We start from the raw sequence: 15,366 nt of genomic DNA, 5'->3' as shown, positions 1-15,366 counted from the left end.
AATATGCGGTTTTCTCTAAGAATTTTGATGATTTCGTGCAGAATTCTGCTGTTTTCTTGCAATTCAGCAGTTGAATCTTGGTAAAAAGTCATGATTTTGTAGATTTCGTGCTCTTCTTTGCAAATTCATGCCAGAAAACAACGAAAATCGCCGAGAAATCGTCGTTTTGCATCGAAATATGCGGTTTTCTGTAAGAATTTTGATGATTTCGTGCAGAATTCTGCTGTTTTCTTGCAATTCAGCCGTTGAATCTTGGTAAAAAGTCATGATTTTGTAGATTTCGTGCTCTTCTTTGCGAATTTAAGACAGAAAACAACGAAAATCAGCGAGAAATCATTGTTTTGCATCGAAATATGCGGTTTTCTCTAAGAATTTTGATGATTTCGTGCAAAATTCTGCTGTTTTCTTGCAATTCAGCAGTTGAATCTTGGTAAAAAGTCATGATTTTGTAGATTTCGTGCTCTTCTTTGCAAATTCATGCCAGAAAACAACGAAAATCGCCGAGAAATCGTCGTTTTGCATCGAAATATGCGGATTTCTGTAAGAATTTTGATGATTTCGTGCAGAATTCTGCTGTTTTCTTGCAATTCAGCCGTTGAATCTTGGTAAAAAGTCATGATTTTGTAGATTTCGTGCTCTTCTTTGCGAATTCAAGCCAGAAAACAACGAAAATCGGCGAGAAATCGTCGTTTTGCATCGAAATATGCGGTTTTCTGCAAGAATTTTGATGATTTCGTGCAGAATTCTGCTGTTTTCTTGCAATTCAGCCGTTGAATCTTGGTAAAAAGTGATGATTTTGTAGATTTCGTGCTCTTCTTTGCGAATTCAAGCCAGAAAACAACGAAAATCGGCGAGAAATCGTCGTTTTGCATCGAAATATGCGGTTTTCTGTAGGAATTTTGATCATTTCGTGCAGAATTCTGCTGTTTTCTTGCAATTCAGCTGTTGAATCTTGGTAAAAATCATAATTTTGTAGATTCCGTGCTCATCTTTGCGAATTCAAGATAGAAAACAACGAAAATCAGCGAGAAATCGTCGTTTTGCATCGAAATATGCGGTTTTCTCTAAGAATTTTGATGATTTCGTGCAGAATTCTGCTGTTTTCTTGCAATTCAGCCGTTGAATCTTGGTAAAAAGTGATGATTTTGTATATTTCGTGCTCTTCTTTGCGAATTCAAGCCAGAAAACAACGAAAATCGGCAAGAAATCGTCATTTTGCATCGAAATATGCGGTTTTCTTTAAGAATTTTGATGATTTCGTGCAGAATTCTGCTGTTTTCTTGCAATTCAGCCGTTGAATCTTGGTAAAAAGTGATGATTTTGTAGATTTCGTGCTCTTCTTTGCGAATTCAAGCCAGAAAACAACGAAACTCGGCGAGAAATCGTCGTTTTGCATCGAAATATGCGGTTTTCTCTAAGAATTTTGACGATTTCGTGCAGAATTCTGCTGTTTACTTGCAATTCAGCCGTTGAATCTTGGTAAAAAGTCATGATTTTGTAGATTTCGTGCTCTTCTTGGCGAATTCAAGCGAGAAAACAACGAAAATCGGCGAGAAATCGTCGTTTTGCATCGAAATATGCGGTTTTCTGTAAGAATTTTGATGATTTCGTGCAGAATTCTGCTGTTTTCTTGCAATTCAGATGTTGAATCTTGGTAAAAAGTGATGATTTTGTAGATTTCGTGCTCTTCTTTGCGAATTGAAGCCAGAAAACAACGAAAATCGGCGAGAAATCGTCGTTTTGCATCGAAATATGCGGTTTTCTCTAAGAATTTTGATGATTTCGTGCAGAATTCTGCTGTTTTCTTGCAATTCAGCCGTTGAATCTTGGTAAAAAGTCATGATTTTGAAGATTTCGTGCTCTTCTTTGCGAATTCAAGCCAGAAAACAACGAAAATCGGCGAGAAATCGTCGTTTTGCATCGAAATATGCGGTTTACTCTAAGAATTTTGATGATTTCGTGCAGAATTCTGCTGTTTTCTAGCAATTCAGCCGTTGAATCTTGGTAAAAAGTGATGATTTTGTAGATTTCGTGCTCTTCTTTGCGAATTCAAGCCAGAAAACAACGAAAATCGGCGAGAAATCGTCGTTTTGCATCGAAATATGCGGTTTTCTCTAAGAATTTTGACGATTTCGTGCAGAATTCTGCTGTTTTCTTGCAATTCAGCCGTTGAATCTTGGTAAAAAGTGATGATTTTGTATATTTCGTGCTCTTCTTTGCGAATTCAAGCCAGAAAACAACGAAAATCGGCAAGAAATCGTCATTTTGCATCGAAATATGCGGTTTTCTTTAAGAATTTTGATGATTTCGTGCAGAATTCTGCTGTTTTCTTGCAATTCAGCCGTTGAATCTTGGTAAAAAGTGATGATTTTGTAGATTTCGTGCTCTTCTTTGCGAATTCAAGCCAGAAAACAACGAAACTCGGCGAGAAATCGTCATTTTGCATCGAAATATGCGGTTTTCTTTAAGAATTTTGATGATTTCGTGCAGAATTCTGCTGTTTTCTTGCAATTCAGCCGTTGAATCTTGGTAAAAAGTGATGATTTTGTAGATTTCGTGCTCTTCTTTGCGAATTCAAGCCAGAAAACAACGAAACTCGGCGAGAAATCGTCGTTTTGCATCGAAATATGCGGTTTTCTCTAAGAATTTTGACGATTTCGTGCAGAATTCTGCTGTTTACTTGCAATTCAGCCGTTGAATCTTGGTAAAAAGTCATGATTTTGTAGATTTCGTGCTCTTCTTGGCGAATTCAAGCGAGAAAACAACGAAAATCGGCGAGAAATCGTCGTTTTGCATCGAAATATGCGGTTTTCTGTAAGAATTTTGATGATTTCGTGCAGAATTCTGCTGTTTTCTTGCAATTCAGATGTTGAATCTTGGTAAAAAGTGATGATTTTGTAGATTTCGTGCTCTTCTTTGCGAATTGAAGCCAGAAAACAACGAAAATCGGCGAGAAATCGTCGTTTTGCATCGAAATATGCGGTTTTCTCTAAGAATTTTGATGATTTCGTGCAGAATTCTGCTGTTTTCTTGCAATTCAGCCGTTGAATCTTGGTAAAAAGTCATGATTTTGAAGATTTCGTGCTCTTCTTTGCGAATTCAAGCCAGAAAACAACGAAAATCGGCGAGAAATCGTCGTTTTGCATCGAAATATGCGGTTTACTCTAAGAATTTTGATGATTTCGTGCAGAATTCTGCTGTTTTCTAGCAATTCAGCCGTTGAATCTTGGTAAAAAGTGATGATTTTGTAGATTTCGTGCTCTTCTTTGCGAATTCAAGCCAGAAAACAACGAAAATCGGCGAGAAATCGTCGTTTTGCATCGAAATATGCGGTTTTCTCTAAGAATTTTGACGATTTCGTGCAGAATTCTGCTGTTTTCTTGCAATTCAGCCGTTGAATCTTGGTAAAAAGTCATGATTTTGTAGATTTCGTGCTCTTCTTGGCGAATTCAAGATAGAAAACAACGAAAATCGGCGAGAAATCGTTGTTTTGCATCGAAATATGCAGATTTCTCTAAGAATTTTTATGATTTCGTGCAGAATTCTGCTGTTTTCTTGCAATTCAGCAGTTGAATCTTGGTAAAACGTCATGATTTTGTAGATTTCGTGCTCTTCTTTGCGAATTCAAGCCAGAAAACAACGAAAATCGGCGAGAAATCGTCGTTTTGCATCGAAATATGCGGTTTTCTGTAAGAATTTTGATGAATTCGTGTAGAATTCTGCTGTTTTCTTGCAATTCAGCCGTAGAATCTTGGTAAAAAGTGATGATTTTGTAGATTTCGTGCTCTTCTTTGCGAATTCAAGCCAGAAAACAACGAAAATCGGCGAGAAATCGTTGTTATGCGTCGAAATATGCGGTTTTCTGTAAGAATTTTGATAATTTCGTGCAGAATTCTGCTGTTTTCTTGCAATTCAGCCGTAGAATCTTGGTAAAAAGTGATGATTTTGTAGATTTCGTGCTTTTCTTTGCGAATTCAAGCCAGAAAACAACGAAAATCGGCGAGAAATCGTCGTTTTGCATCGAAATATGCGGTTTTCTGTAAGAATTTTGATGATTTCGTGCAGAATTCTGCTGTTTTCTTGCAATTCAGCCGTAGAATCTTGGTAAAAAGTGATGATTTTGTAGATTTCGTGCTCTTCTTTGCGAATTCAAGTCAGAAAACAACGAAAATCGGCGAGAAATCGTTGTTTTGCATCGAAATATGCGGTTTTCTGTAAGAATTTTGATGATTTCGTGCAGAATTCTGCTGTTTTCTTGCAATTCAGCTGTTAAATCTTGGTAAAAAGTTCTGATTTTGTATATTTCGTGCTCTTCTTTGCGAATTCAAGCCAGAAAACAACGAAAATCGGCGAGAAATCGTCGTTTTGCATCGAAAAATGCGGTTTTCCGTAAGAATTTTGATGATTTCGTGCAGAATTCTGCTGTTTTCTTGCAATTCAGCCGTTGAATCTTGGTAAAAAGTCATGATTTTGTAGATTTCGTGCTCTTCTTTGCGAATTCAAGCCAGAAAACAACGAAAATCGGCGAGAAATCGTTGTTTTGCATCGAAATATGCGGTTTTCTCCAAGAATTTTGATGATTTCGTGCAGAATTCTGCTGTTTTCTTGCAATTCAGCCGTTGAATCTTGGTAAAAAGTGATGATTTTGTAGATTTCGTGCTCTTCTTTGCGAATTCAAGCCAGAAAACAACGAAAATCGGCGAGAAATCGTCGTTTTGCATCGAAATATGCGGTTTTCTCTAAGAATTTTGATGATTTCGTGCAGAATTCTGCTGTTTTCTTGCAATTCAGCCGTTGAATCTTGGTAAAAAGTCATGATTTTGTAGATTTCGTGCTCTTCTTTGCAAATTCATGCCAGAAAACAACGAAAATCGGCGAGAAATCGTCGTTTTGCATCGAAATATGCAGCTTTCTCTAAGAATTTTTATGATTTCGTGCAGAATTCTGCTGTTTTCTTGCAATTCAGCCGTTGAATCTTGGTAAAAAGTCATGATTTTGTAGATTTTGTGCTCTTCTTTGCGAATTCAAGCCAGAAAACAACGAAAATCGGCGAGAAATCGTCGTTTTGCATCGAAATATGCGGTTTTTTGTAAGAATTTTGATGATTTCGTGTAGAATTCTGCTGTTTTCTTGCAATTCAGCTGTAGAATCTTGGTAAAAAGTGATGATTTTGTAGATTTCGTGCTCTTCTTTGCGAATTCAAGCCAGAAAACAACGAAAATCGGCGAGAAATCGTTGTTATGCGTCGAAATATGCGGTTTTCTGTAAGAATTTTGATGATTTCGTGCAGAATTCTGCTGTTTTCTTGCAATTCAGCCGTAGAATCTTGGTAAAAGTGATGATTTTGTAGATTTCGTGCTCTTCTTTGCGAATTCAAGCCAGAAAACAACGAAAATCGGCGAGAAATCGTCGTTTTGCATCGAAATATGCAGTTTTCTGTAAGAATTTTGATGATTTCGTGCAGAATTCTGCTGTTTTCTTGCAATTCAGCCGTAGAATCTTGGTAAAAAGTGATGATTTTGTAGATTTCGTGCTCTTCTTTGCGAATTCAAGCCAGAAAACAACGAAAATCGGCGAGAAATCGTTGTTTTGCATCGAAATATGCGGTTTTCTGTAAGAATTTTGATGATTTCGTGCAGAATTCTGCTGTTTTCTTGCAATTCAGCCGTTAAATCTTGGTAAAAAGTTATGATTTTGTAGATTTCGTGCTCCTCTTTGCGAATTCAAGCCAGAAAACAACGAAAATCGGCGAGAAATCGTTGTTATGCGTCGAAATATGCGGTTTTCTGTAAGAATTTTGATGATTTCGTGCAGAATTCTGCTGTTTTCTTGCAATTCAGCCGTAGAATCTTGGTAAAAAGTGATGATTTTGTAGATTTCGTGCTCTTCTTTGCGAATTCAAGCCAGAAAACAACGAAAATCGTCGAGAAATTGTCGTTTTGCATCGAAATATGCGGTTTTCTGTAAGAATATTGATGATTTCGTGCAGAATTCTGCTGTTTTCTTGCAATTCAGCCGTAGAATCTTGGTAAAAAGTGATGATTTTGTAGATTTCGTGCTCTTCTTTGCGAATTCAAGCCAGAAAACAACGAAAATCGGCGAGAAATCGTTGTTTTGCATCGAAATATGCGGTTTTCTCTAAGAATTTTGATGATTTCGTGCAGAATTCTGCTGTTTTCTTGCAATTCAGCCGTTGAATCTTGGTAAAAAGTCATGATTTTGTAGATTTCGTGCTCTTCTTTGCAAATTCATGCCAGAAAACAACGAAAATCGGCGAGAAATCGTCGTTTTGCATCGAAATATGCGGTTTTCTGTAAGAATTTTGATGATTTCGAGCAGAATTCTGCTGTTTTCTTGCAATTCAGCCGTTGAATCTTGGTAAAAAGTCATGATTTTGTACATTTCGTGCTCTTCTTTGCGAATTCAAGCGAGAAAACAACGAAAATCGGCGAGAAATCGTCGTTTTGCATCGAAATATGCGGTTTTCTGTAAGAATTTTGATGATTTCGTGCAGAATTCTGCTGTTTTCTTGCAATTCAGATGTTGAATCTTGGTAAAAAGTGATGATTTTGTAGATTTCGTGCTCTTCTTTGCGAATTCAAGCCAGAAAACAACGAAAATCGGCGAGAAATCGTTGTTATGCGTCGAAATATGCGGTTTTCTGTAAGAATTTTGATGATTTCGTGCAGAATTCTGCTGTTTTCTTGCAATTCAGCCGTAGAATCTTGGTAAAAAGTGATGATTTTGTAGATTTCGTGCTCTTCTTTGCGAATTCAAGCCAGAAAACAACGAAAATCGTCGAGAAATTGTCGTTTTGCATCGAAATATGCGGTTTTCTGTAAGAACATTGATGATTTCGTGCAGAATTCTGCTGTTTTCTTGCAATTCAGCCGTAGAATCTTGGTAAAAAGTGATGATTTTGTAGATTTCGTGCTCTTCTTTGCGAATTCAAGCCAGAAAACAACGAAAATCGGCGAGAAATCGTTGTTTTGCATCGAAATATGCGGTTTTCTGTAAGAATTTTGATGATTTCGTGCAGAATTCTGCTGTTTTCTTGCAATTCAGATGTTGAATCTTGGTAAAAAGTGATGATTTTGTAGATTTCGTGCTCTTCTTTGCGAATTCAAGCCAGAAAACAACTAAAATCGGCGAGAAATCGTCGTTTTGCATCGAAATATGCGGTTTTCTCTAAGAATTTTGATGATTTCGTGCAGAATTCTGCTGTTTTCTTGCAATTCAGCCGTTGAATCTTGGTAAAAAGTCATGATTTTGTAGATTTCGTGCTCTTCTTTGCGAATTCAAGCCAGAAAACAACGAAAATCGGCGAGAAATCGTCGTTTTGCATCGAAATATGCGGTTTTCTCTAAGAATTTTGATGATTTCGTGCAGAATTCTGCTGTTTTCTTGCAATTCAGCCGTTGAATCTTGGTAAAAAGTGATGATTTTGTAGATTGCGTGCTCTTCTTTGCGAATTCAAGCCAGAAAACAACGAAAATCGGCGAGAAATCGTCGTTTTGCATCGAAATATGCGGTTTTCTCTAAGAATTTTGATGATTTCGTGCTGAATTCTGCTGTTTTCTTGCAATTCAGCCGTTGAATCTTGGTAAAAAGTGATGATTTTGTAGATTTCGTGCTCTTCTTTGCGAATTCAAGCCAGAAAACAACGAAAATCGGCGAGAAATCGTCGTTTTGCATCGAAATATGCAGCTTTCTCTAAGAATTTTTATGATTTCGTGCAGAATTCTGCTGTTTTCTTGCAATTCAGCCGTTGAATCTTGGTAAAAAGTCATGATTTTGTAGATTTTGTGCTCTTCTTTGCGAATTCAAGCCAGAAAACAACGAAAATCGGCGAGAAATCGTCGTTTTGCATCGAAATATGCGGTTTTTTGTAAGAATTTTGATGATTTCGTGTAGAATTCTGCTGTTTTCTTGCAATTCAGCTGTAGAATCTTGGTAAAAAGTGATGATTTTGTAGATTTCGTGCTCTTCTTTGCGAATTCAAGCCAGAAAACAACGAAAATCGGCGAGAAATCGTTGTTATGCGTCGAAATATGCGGTTTTCTGTAAGAATTTTGATGATTTCGTGCAGAATTCTGCTGTTTTCTTGCAATTCAGCCGTAGAATCTTGGTAAAAGTGATGATTTTGTAGATTTCGTGCTCTTCTTTGCGAATTCAAGCCAGAAAACAACGAAAATCGGCGAGAAATCGTCGTTTTGCATCGAAATATGCAGTTTTCTGTAAGAATTTTGATGATTTCGTGCAGAATTCTGCTGTTTTCTTGCAATTCAGCCGTAGAATCTTGGTAAAAAGTGATGATTTTGTAGATTTCGTGCTCTTCTTTGCGAATTCAAGCCAGAAAACAACGAAAATCGGCGAGAAATCGTTGTTTTGCATCGAAATATGCGGTTTTCTGTAAGAATTTTGATGATTTCGTGCAGAATTCTGCTGTTTTCTTGCAATTCAGCCGTTAAATCTTGGTAAAAAGTTATGATTTTGTAGATTTCGTGCTCCTCTTTGCGAATTCAAGCCAGAAAACAACGAAAATCGGCGAGAAATCGTTGTTATGCGTCGAAATATGCGGTTTTCTGTAAGAATTTTGATGATTTCGTGCAGAATTCTGCTGTTTTCTTGCAATTCAGCCGTAGAATCTTGGTAAAAAGTGATGATTTTGTAGATTTCGTGCTCTTCTTTGCGAATTCAAGCCAGAAAACAACGAAAATCGTCGAGAAATTGTCGTTTTGCATCGAAATATGCGGTTTTCTGTAAGAATATTGATGATTTCGTGCAGAATTCTGCTGTTTTCTTGCAATTCAGCCGTAGAATCTTGGTAAAAAGTGATGATTTTGTAGATTTCGTGCTCTTCTTTGCGAATTCAAGCCAGAAAACAACGAAAATCGGCGAGAAATCGTTGTTTTGCATCGAAATATGCGGTTTTCTCTAAGAATTTTGATGATTTCGTGCAGAATTCTGCTGTTTTCTTGCAATTCAGCCGTTGAATCTTGGTAAAAAGTCATGATTTTGTAGATTTCGTGCTCTTCTTTGCAAATTCATGCCAGAAAACAACGAAAATCGGCGAGAAATCGTCGTTTTGCATCGAAATATGCGGTTTTCTGTAAGAATTTTGATGATTTCGAGCAGAATTCTGCTGTTTTCTTGCAATTCAGCCGTTGAATCTTGGTAAAAAGTCATGATTTTGTACATTTCGTGCTCTTCTTTGCGAATTCAAGCGAGAAAACAACGAAAATCGGCGAGAAATCGTCGTTTTGCATCGAAATATGCGGTTTTCTGTAAGAATTTTGATGATTTCGTGCAGAATTCTGCTGTTTTCTTGCAATTCAGATGTTGAATCTTGGTAAAAAGTGATGATTTTGTAGATTTCGTGCTCTTCTTTGCGAATTCAAGCCAGAAAACAACGAAAATCGGCGAGAAATCGTTGTTATGCGTCGAAATATGCGGTTTTCTGTAAGAATTTTGATGATTTCGTGCAGAATTCTGCTGTTTTCTTGCAATTCAGCCGTAGAATCTTGGTAAAAAGTGATGATTTTGTAGATTTCGTGCTCTTCTTTGCGAATTCAAGCCAGAAAACAACGAAAATCGTCGAGAAATTGTCGTTTTGCATCGAAATATGCGGTTTTCTGTAAGAACATTGATGATTTCGTGCAGAATTCTGCTGTTTTCTTGCAATTCAGCCGTAGAATCTTGGTAAAAAGTGATGATTTTGTAGATTTCGTGCTCTTCTTTGCGAATTCAAGCCAGAAAACAACGAAAATCGGCGAGAAATCGTTGTTTTGCATCGAAATATGCGGTTTTCTGTAAGAATTTTGATGATTTCGTGCAGAATTCTGCTGTTTTCTTGCAATTCAGATGTTGAATCTTGGTAAAAAGTGATGATTTTGTAGATTTCGTGCTCTTCTTTGCGAATTCAAGCCAGAAAACAACTAAAATCGGCGAGAAATCGTCGTTTTGCATCGAAATATGCGGTTTTCTCTAAGAATTTTGATGATTTCGTGCAGAATTCTGCTGTTTTCTTGCAATTCAGCCGTTGAATCTTGGTAAAAAGTCATGATTTTGTAGATTTCGTGCTCTTCTTTGCGAATTCAAGCCAGAAAACAACGAAAATCGGCGAGAAATCGTCGTTTTGCATCGAAATATGCGGTTTTCTCTAAGAATTTTGATGATTTCGTGCAGAATTCTGCTGTTTTCTTGCAATTCAGCCGTTGAATCTTGGTAAAAAGTGATGATTTTGTAGATTGCGTGCTCTTCTTTGCGAATTCAAGCCAGAAAACAACGAAAATCGGCGAGAAATCGTCGTTTTGCATCGAAATATGCGGTTTTCTCTAAGAATTTTGATGATTTCGTGCTGAATTCTGCTGTTTTCTTGCAATTCAGCCGTTGAATCTTGGTAAAAAGTGATGATTTTGTAGATTTCGTGCTCTTCTTTGCGAATTCAAGCCAGAAAACAACGAAAATCGGCGAGAAATCGTCGTTTTGCATCGAAATATGCGGTTTTCTCTAAGAATTTTGACGATTTCGTGCAGAATTCTGCTGTTTTCTTGCAATTCAGCCGTTGAATCTTGGTAAAAAGTCATGATTTTGTAGATTTCGTGCTCTTCTTGGCGAATTCAAGATAGAAAACAACGAAAATCGGCGAGAAATCGTTGTTTTGCATCGAAATATGCAGTTTTCTCTAAGAATTTTTATGATTTCGTGCAGAATTCTGCTGTTTTCTTGCAATTCAGCAGTTGAATCTTGGTAAAACGTCATGATTTTGTAGATTTCGTGCTCTTCTTTGCGAATTCAAGCCAGAAAACAACGAAAATCGGCGAGAAATCGTCGTTTTGCATCGAAATATGCGGTTTTCTGTAAGAATTTTGATGATTTCGTGCAGAATTCTGCTGTTTTCTTGCAATTCAGCCGTTGAGTCTTGGTAAAAAGTCATGATTTTGTAGATTTCGTGCTCTTCTTTGCGAATTCAAGCCAGAAAACAACGAAAATCGGCGAGGAATCGTCGTTTTGCATCGAAATATGCGGTTTTCTGTAAGAATTTTGATGATTTCGTGCAGAATTCTGCTGTTTTCTTGCAATTCAGCTGTTGAATCTTGGTAAAAAGTCATGATTTTGTAGATTTCGTGCTCTTCTTGGCGAATTCAAGATAGAAAACAACGAAAATCGGCGAGAAATCGTTGTTTTGCATCGAAATATGCAGTTTTCTCTAAGAATTTTGATGATTTCGTGCAGAATTCTGCTGTTTTCTTGCAATTCAGCCGTTGAATCTTGGTAAAAAGTCATGATTTTGTAGATTTCGTGGTCTTCTTTGCGAATTCAAGCCAAAAAACAACGAAAATCGGCGAGAAATCGTCGTTTTGCATCGAAATATGCGGTTTTCTGTAAGAATTTTGATGATTTCGTGCAGAATTCTGCTGTTTTCTTGCAATTCTGCCGTTGAATCTTGGTAAAAAGTCATGATTTTGTAGATTTCGTGCTCTTCTTTGCGAATTCAAGCCAGAAAACAACGAAAATCGGCGAGAAATCGTCGTTTTGCATCGAAATATGCGGTTTTCCTTAAGAATTTTGACGATTTCGTGCAGAATTCTGCTGTTTACTTGCAATTCAGCCGTTGAATCTTGGTAAAAAGTCATGATTTTGTAGATTTCGTGCTCTTCTTTGCGAATTTAAGACAGAAAACAACGAAAATCAGCGAGAAATCATTGTTTTGCATCGAAATATGCGGTTTTCTCTAAGAATTTTGATGATTTCGTGCAGAATTCTGCTGTTTTCTTGCAATTCAGCAGTTGAATCTTGGTAAAAAGTCATGATTTTGTAGATTTCGTGCTCTTCTTTGCAAATTCATGCCAGAAAACAACGAAAATCGCCGAGAAATCGTCGTTTTGCATCGAAATATGCGGTTTTCTGTAAGAATTTTGATGATTTCGTGCAGAATTCTGCTGTTTTCTTGCAATTCAGCCGTTGAATCTTGGTAAAAAGTCATGATTTTGTAGATTTCGTGCTCTTCTTTGCGAATTTAAGACAGAAAACAACGAAAATCAGCGAGAAATCATTGTTTTGCATCGAAATATGCGGTTTTCTCTAAGAATTTTGATGATTTCGTGCAAAATTCTGCTGTTTTCTTGCAATTCAGCAGTTGAATCTTGGTAAAAAGTCATGATTTTGTAGATTTCGTGCTCTTCTTTGCAAATTCATGCCAGAAAACAACGAAAATCGCCGAGAAATCGTCGTTTTGCATCGAAATATGCGGATTTCTGTAAGAATTTTGATGATTTCGTGCAGAATTCTGCTGTTTTCTTGCAATTCAGCCGTTGAATCTTGGTAAAAAGTCATGATTTTGTAGATTTCGTGCTCTTCTTTGCGAATTCAAGCCAGAAAACAACGAAAATCGGCGAGAAATCGTCGTTTTGCATCGAAATATGCGGTTTTCTGCAAGAATTTTGATGATTTCGTGCAGAATTCTGCTGTTTTCTTGCAATTCAGCCGTTGAATCTTGGTAAAAAGTGATGATTTTGTAGATTTCGTGCTCTTCTTTGCGAATTCAAGCCAGAAAACAACGAAAATCGGCGAGAAATCGTCGTTTTGCATCGAAATATGCGGTTTTCTGTAGGAATTTTGATCATTTCGTGCAGAATTCTGCTGTTTTCTTGCAATTCAGCTGTTGAATCTTGGTAAAAATCATAATTTTGTAGATTCCGTGCTCATCTTTGCGAATTCAAGATAGAAAACAACGAAAATCAGCGAGAAATCGTCGTTTTGCATCGAAATATGCGGTTTTCTCTAAGAATTTTGATGATTTCGTGCAGAATTCTGCTGTTTTCTTGCAATTCAGCCGTTGAATCTTGGTAAAAAGTGATGATTTTGTATATTTCGTGCTCTTCTTTGCGAATTCAAGCCAGAAAACAACGAAAATCGGCAAGAAATCGTCATTTTGCATCGAAATATGCGGTTTTCTTTAAGAATTTTGATGATTTCGTGCAGAATTCTGCTGTTTTCTTGCAATTCAGCCGTTGAATCTTGGTAAAAAGTGATGATTTTGTAGATTTCGTGCTCTTCTTTGCGAATTCAAGCCAGAAAACAACGAAACTCGGCGAGAAATCGTCGTTTTGCATCGAAATATGCGGTTTTCTCTAAGAATTTTGACGATTTCGTGCAGAATTCTGCTGTTTACTTGCAATTCAGCCGTTGAATCTTGGTAAAAAGTCATGATTTTGTAGATTTCGTGCTCTTCTTGGCGAATTCAAGCGAGAAAACAACGAAAATCGGCGAGAAATCGTCGTTTTGCATCGAAATATGCGGTTTTCTGTAAGAATTTTGATGATTTCGTGCAGAATTCTGCTGTTTTCTTGCAAATCAGATGTTGAATCTTGGTAAAAAGTGATGATTTTGTAGATTTCGTGCTCTTCTTTGCGAATTGAAGCCAGAAAACAACGAAAATCGGCGAGAAATCGTCGTTTTGCATCGAAATATGCGGTTTTCTCTAAGAATTTTGATGATTTCGTGCAGAATTCTGCTGTTTTCTTGCAATTCAGCCGTTGAATCTTGGTAAAAAGTCATGATTTTGAAGATTTCGTGCTCTTCTTTGCGAATTCAAGCCAGAAAACAACGAAAATCGGCGAGAAATCGTCGTTTTGCATCGAAATATGCGGTTTACTCTAAGAATTTTGATGATTTCGTGCAGAATTCTGCTGTTTTCTAGCAATTCAGCCGTTGAATCTTGGTAAAAAGTGATGATTTTGTAGATTTCGTGCTCTTCTTTGCGAATTCAAGCCAGAAAACAACGAAAATCGGCGAGAAATCGTCGTTTTGCATCGAAATATGCAGTTTTCTGTAAGAATTTTGATGATTTCGTGCAGAATTCTGCTGTTTTCTTGCAATTCAGCCGTAGAATCTTGGTAAAAAGTGATGATTTTGTAGATTTCGTGCTCTTCTTTGCGAATTCAAGCCAGAAAACAACGAAAATCGGCGAGAAATCGTTGTTTTGCATCGAAATATGCGGTTTTCTGTAAGAATTTTGATGATTTCGTGCAGAATTCTGCTGTTTTCTTGCAATTCAGCCGTTAAATCTTGGTAAAAAGTTATGATTTTGTAGATTTCGTGCTCCTCTTTGCGAATTCAAGCCAGAAAACAACGAAAATCGGCGAGAAATCGTTGTTATGCGTCGAAATATGCGGTTTTCTGTAAGAATTTTGATGATTTCGTGCAGAATTCTGCTGTTTTCTTGCAATTCAGCCGTAGAATCTTGGTAAAAAGTGATGATTTTGTAGATTTCGTGCTCTTCTTTGCGAATTCAAGCCAGAAAACAACGAAAATCGTCGAGAAATTGTCGTTTTGCATCGAAATATGCGGTTTTCTGTAAGAATATTGATGATTTCGTGCAGAATTCTGCTGTTTTCTTGCAATTCAGCCGTAGAATCTTGGTAAAAAGTGATGATTTTGTAGATTTCGTGCTCTTCTTTGCGAATTCAAGCCAGAAAACAACGAAAATCGGCGAGAAATCGTTGTTTTGCATCGAAATATGCGGTTTTCTCTAAGAATTTTGATGATTTCGTGCAGAATTCTGCTGTTTTCTTGCAATTCAGCCGTTGAATCTTGGTAAAAAGTCATGATTTTGTAGATTTCGTGCTCTTCTTTGCAAATTCATGCCAGAAAACAACGAAAATCGGCGAGAAATCGTCGTTTTGCATCGAAATATGCGGTTTTCTGAAAGAATTTTGATGATTTCGAGCAGAATTCTGCTGTTTTCTTGCAATTCAGCAGTTGAATCTTGGTAAAAAGTCATGATTTTGTACATTTCGTGCTCTTCTTTGCGAATTCAAGCGAGAAAACAACGAAAATCGGCGAGAAATCGTCGTTTTGCATCGAAATATGCGGTTTTCTGTAAGAATTTTGATGATTTCGTGCAGAATTCTGCTGTTTTCTTGCAATTCAGATGTTGAATCTTGGTAAAAAGTGATGATTTTGTAGATTTCGTGCTCTTCTTTGCGAATTCAAGCCAGAAAACAACGAAAATCGGCGAGAAATCGTTGTTATGCGTCGAAATATGCGGTTTTCTGTAAGAATTTTGATGATTTCGTGCAGAATTCTGCTGTTTTCTTGCAATTCAGCCGTAGAATCTTGGTAAAAAGTGATGATTTTGTAGATTTCGTGCTCTTCTTTGCGAATTCAAGCCAGAAAACAACGAAAATCGTCGAGAAATTGTCGTTTTGCATCGAAATATGCGGTTTTCTGTAAGAACATTGATGATTTCGTGCAGAATTCTGCTGTTTTCTTGCAATTCAGCCGTAGAATCTTGGTAAAAAGTGATGATTTTGTAGATTTCGTGCTCTTCTTTGCGAATTCAAGCCAGAAAACAACGAA

The sequence above is a fragment of the Gnatocerus cornutus genome, unplaced genomic scaffold (genome assembly GCF_029298725.1).
Source record: "Gnatocerus cornutus isolate USDA-ARS CGAHR unplaced genomic scaffold, icGnaCorn1.1 ctg00000052.1, whole genome shotgun sequence".
In the NCBI taxonomy this organism is placed as follows: Eukaryota; Metazoa; Arthropoda; class Insecta; order Coleoptera; family Tenebrionidae; genus Gnatocerus; species Gnatocerus cornutus.
The sequence above is the reverse complement of the archived record's forward strand: the minus strand, read 5'-3'. Positions refer to the sequence as shown.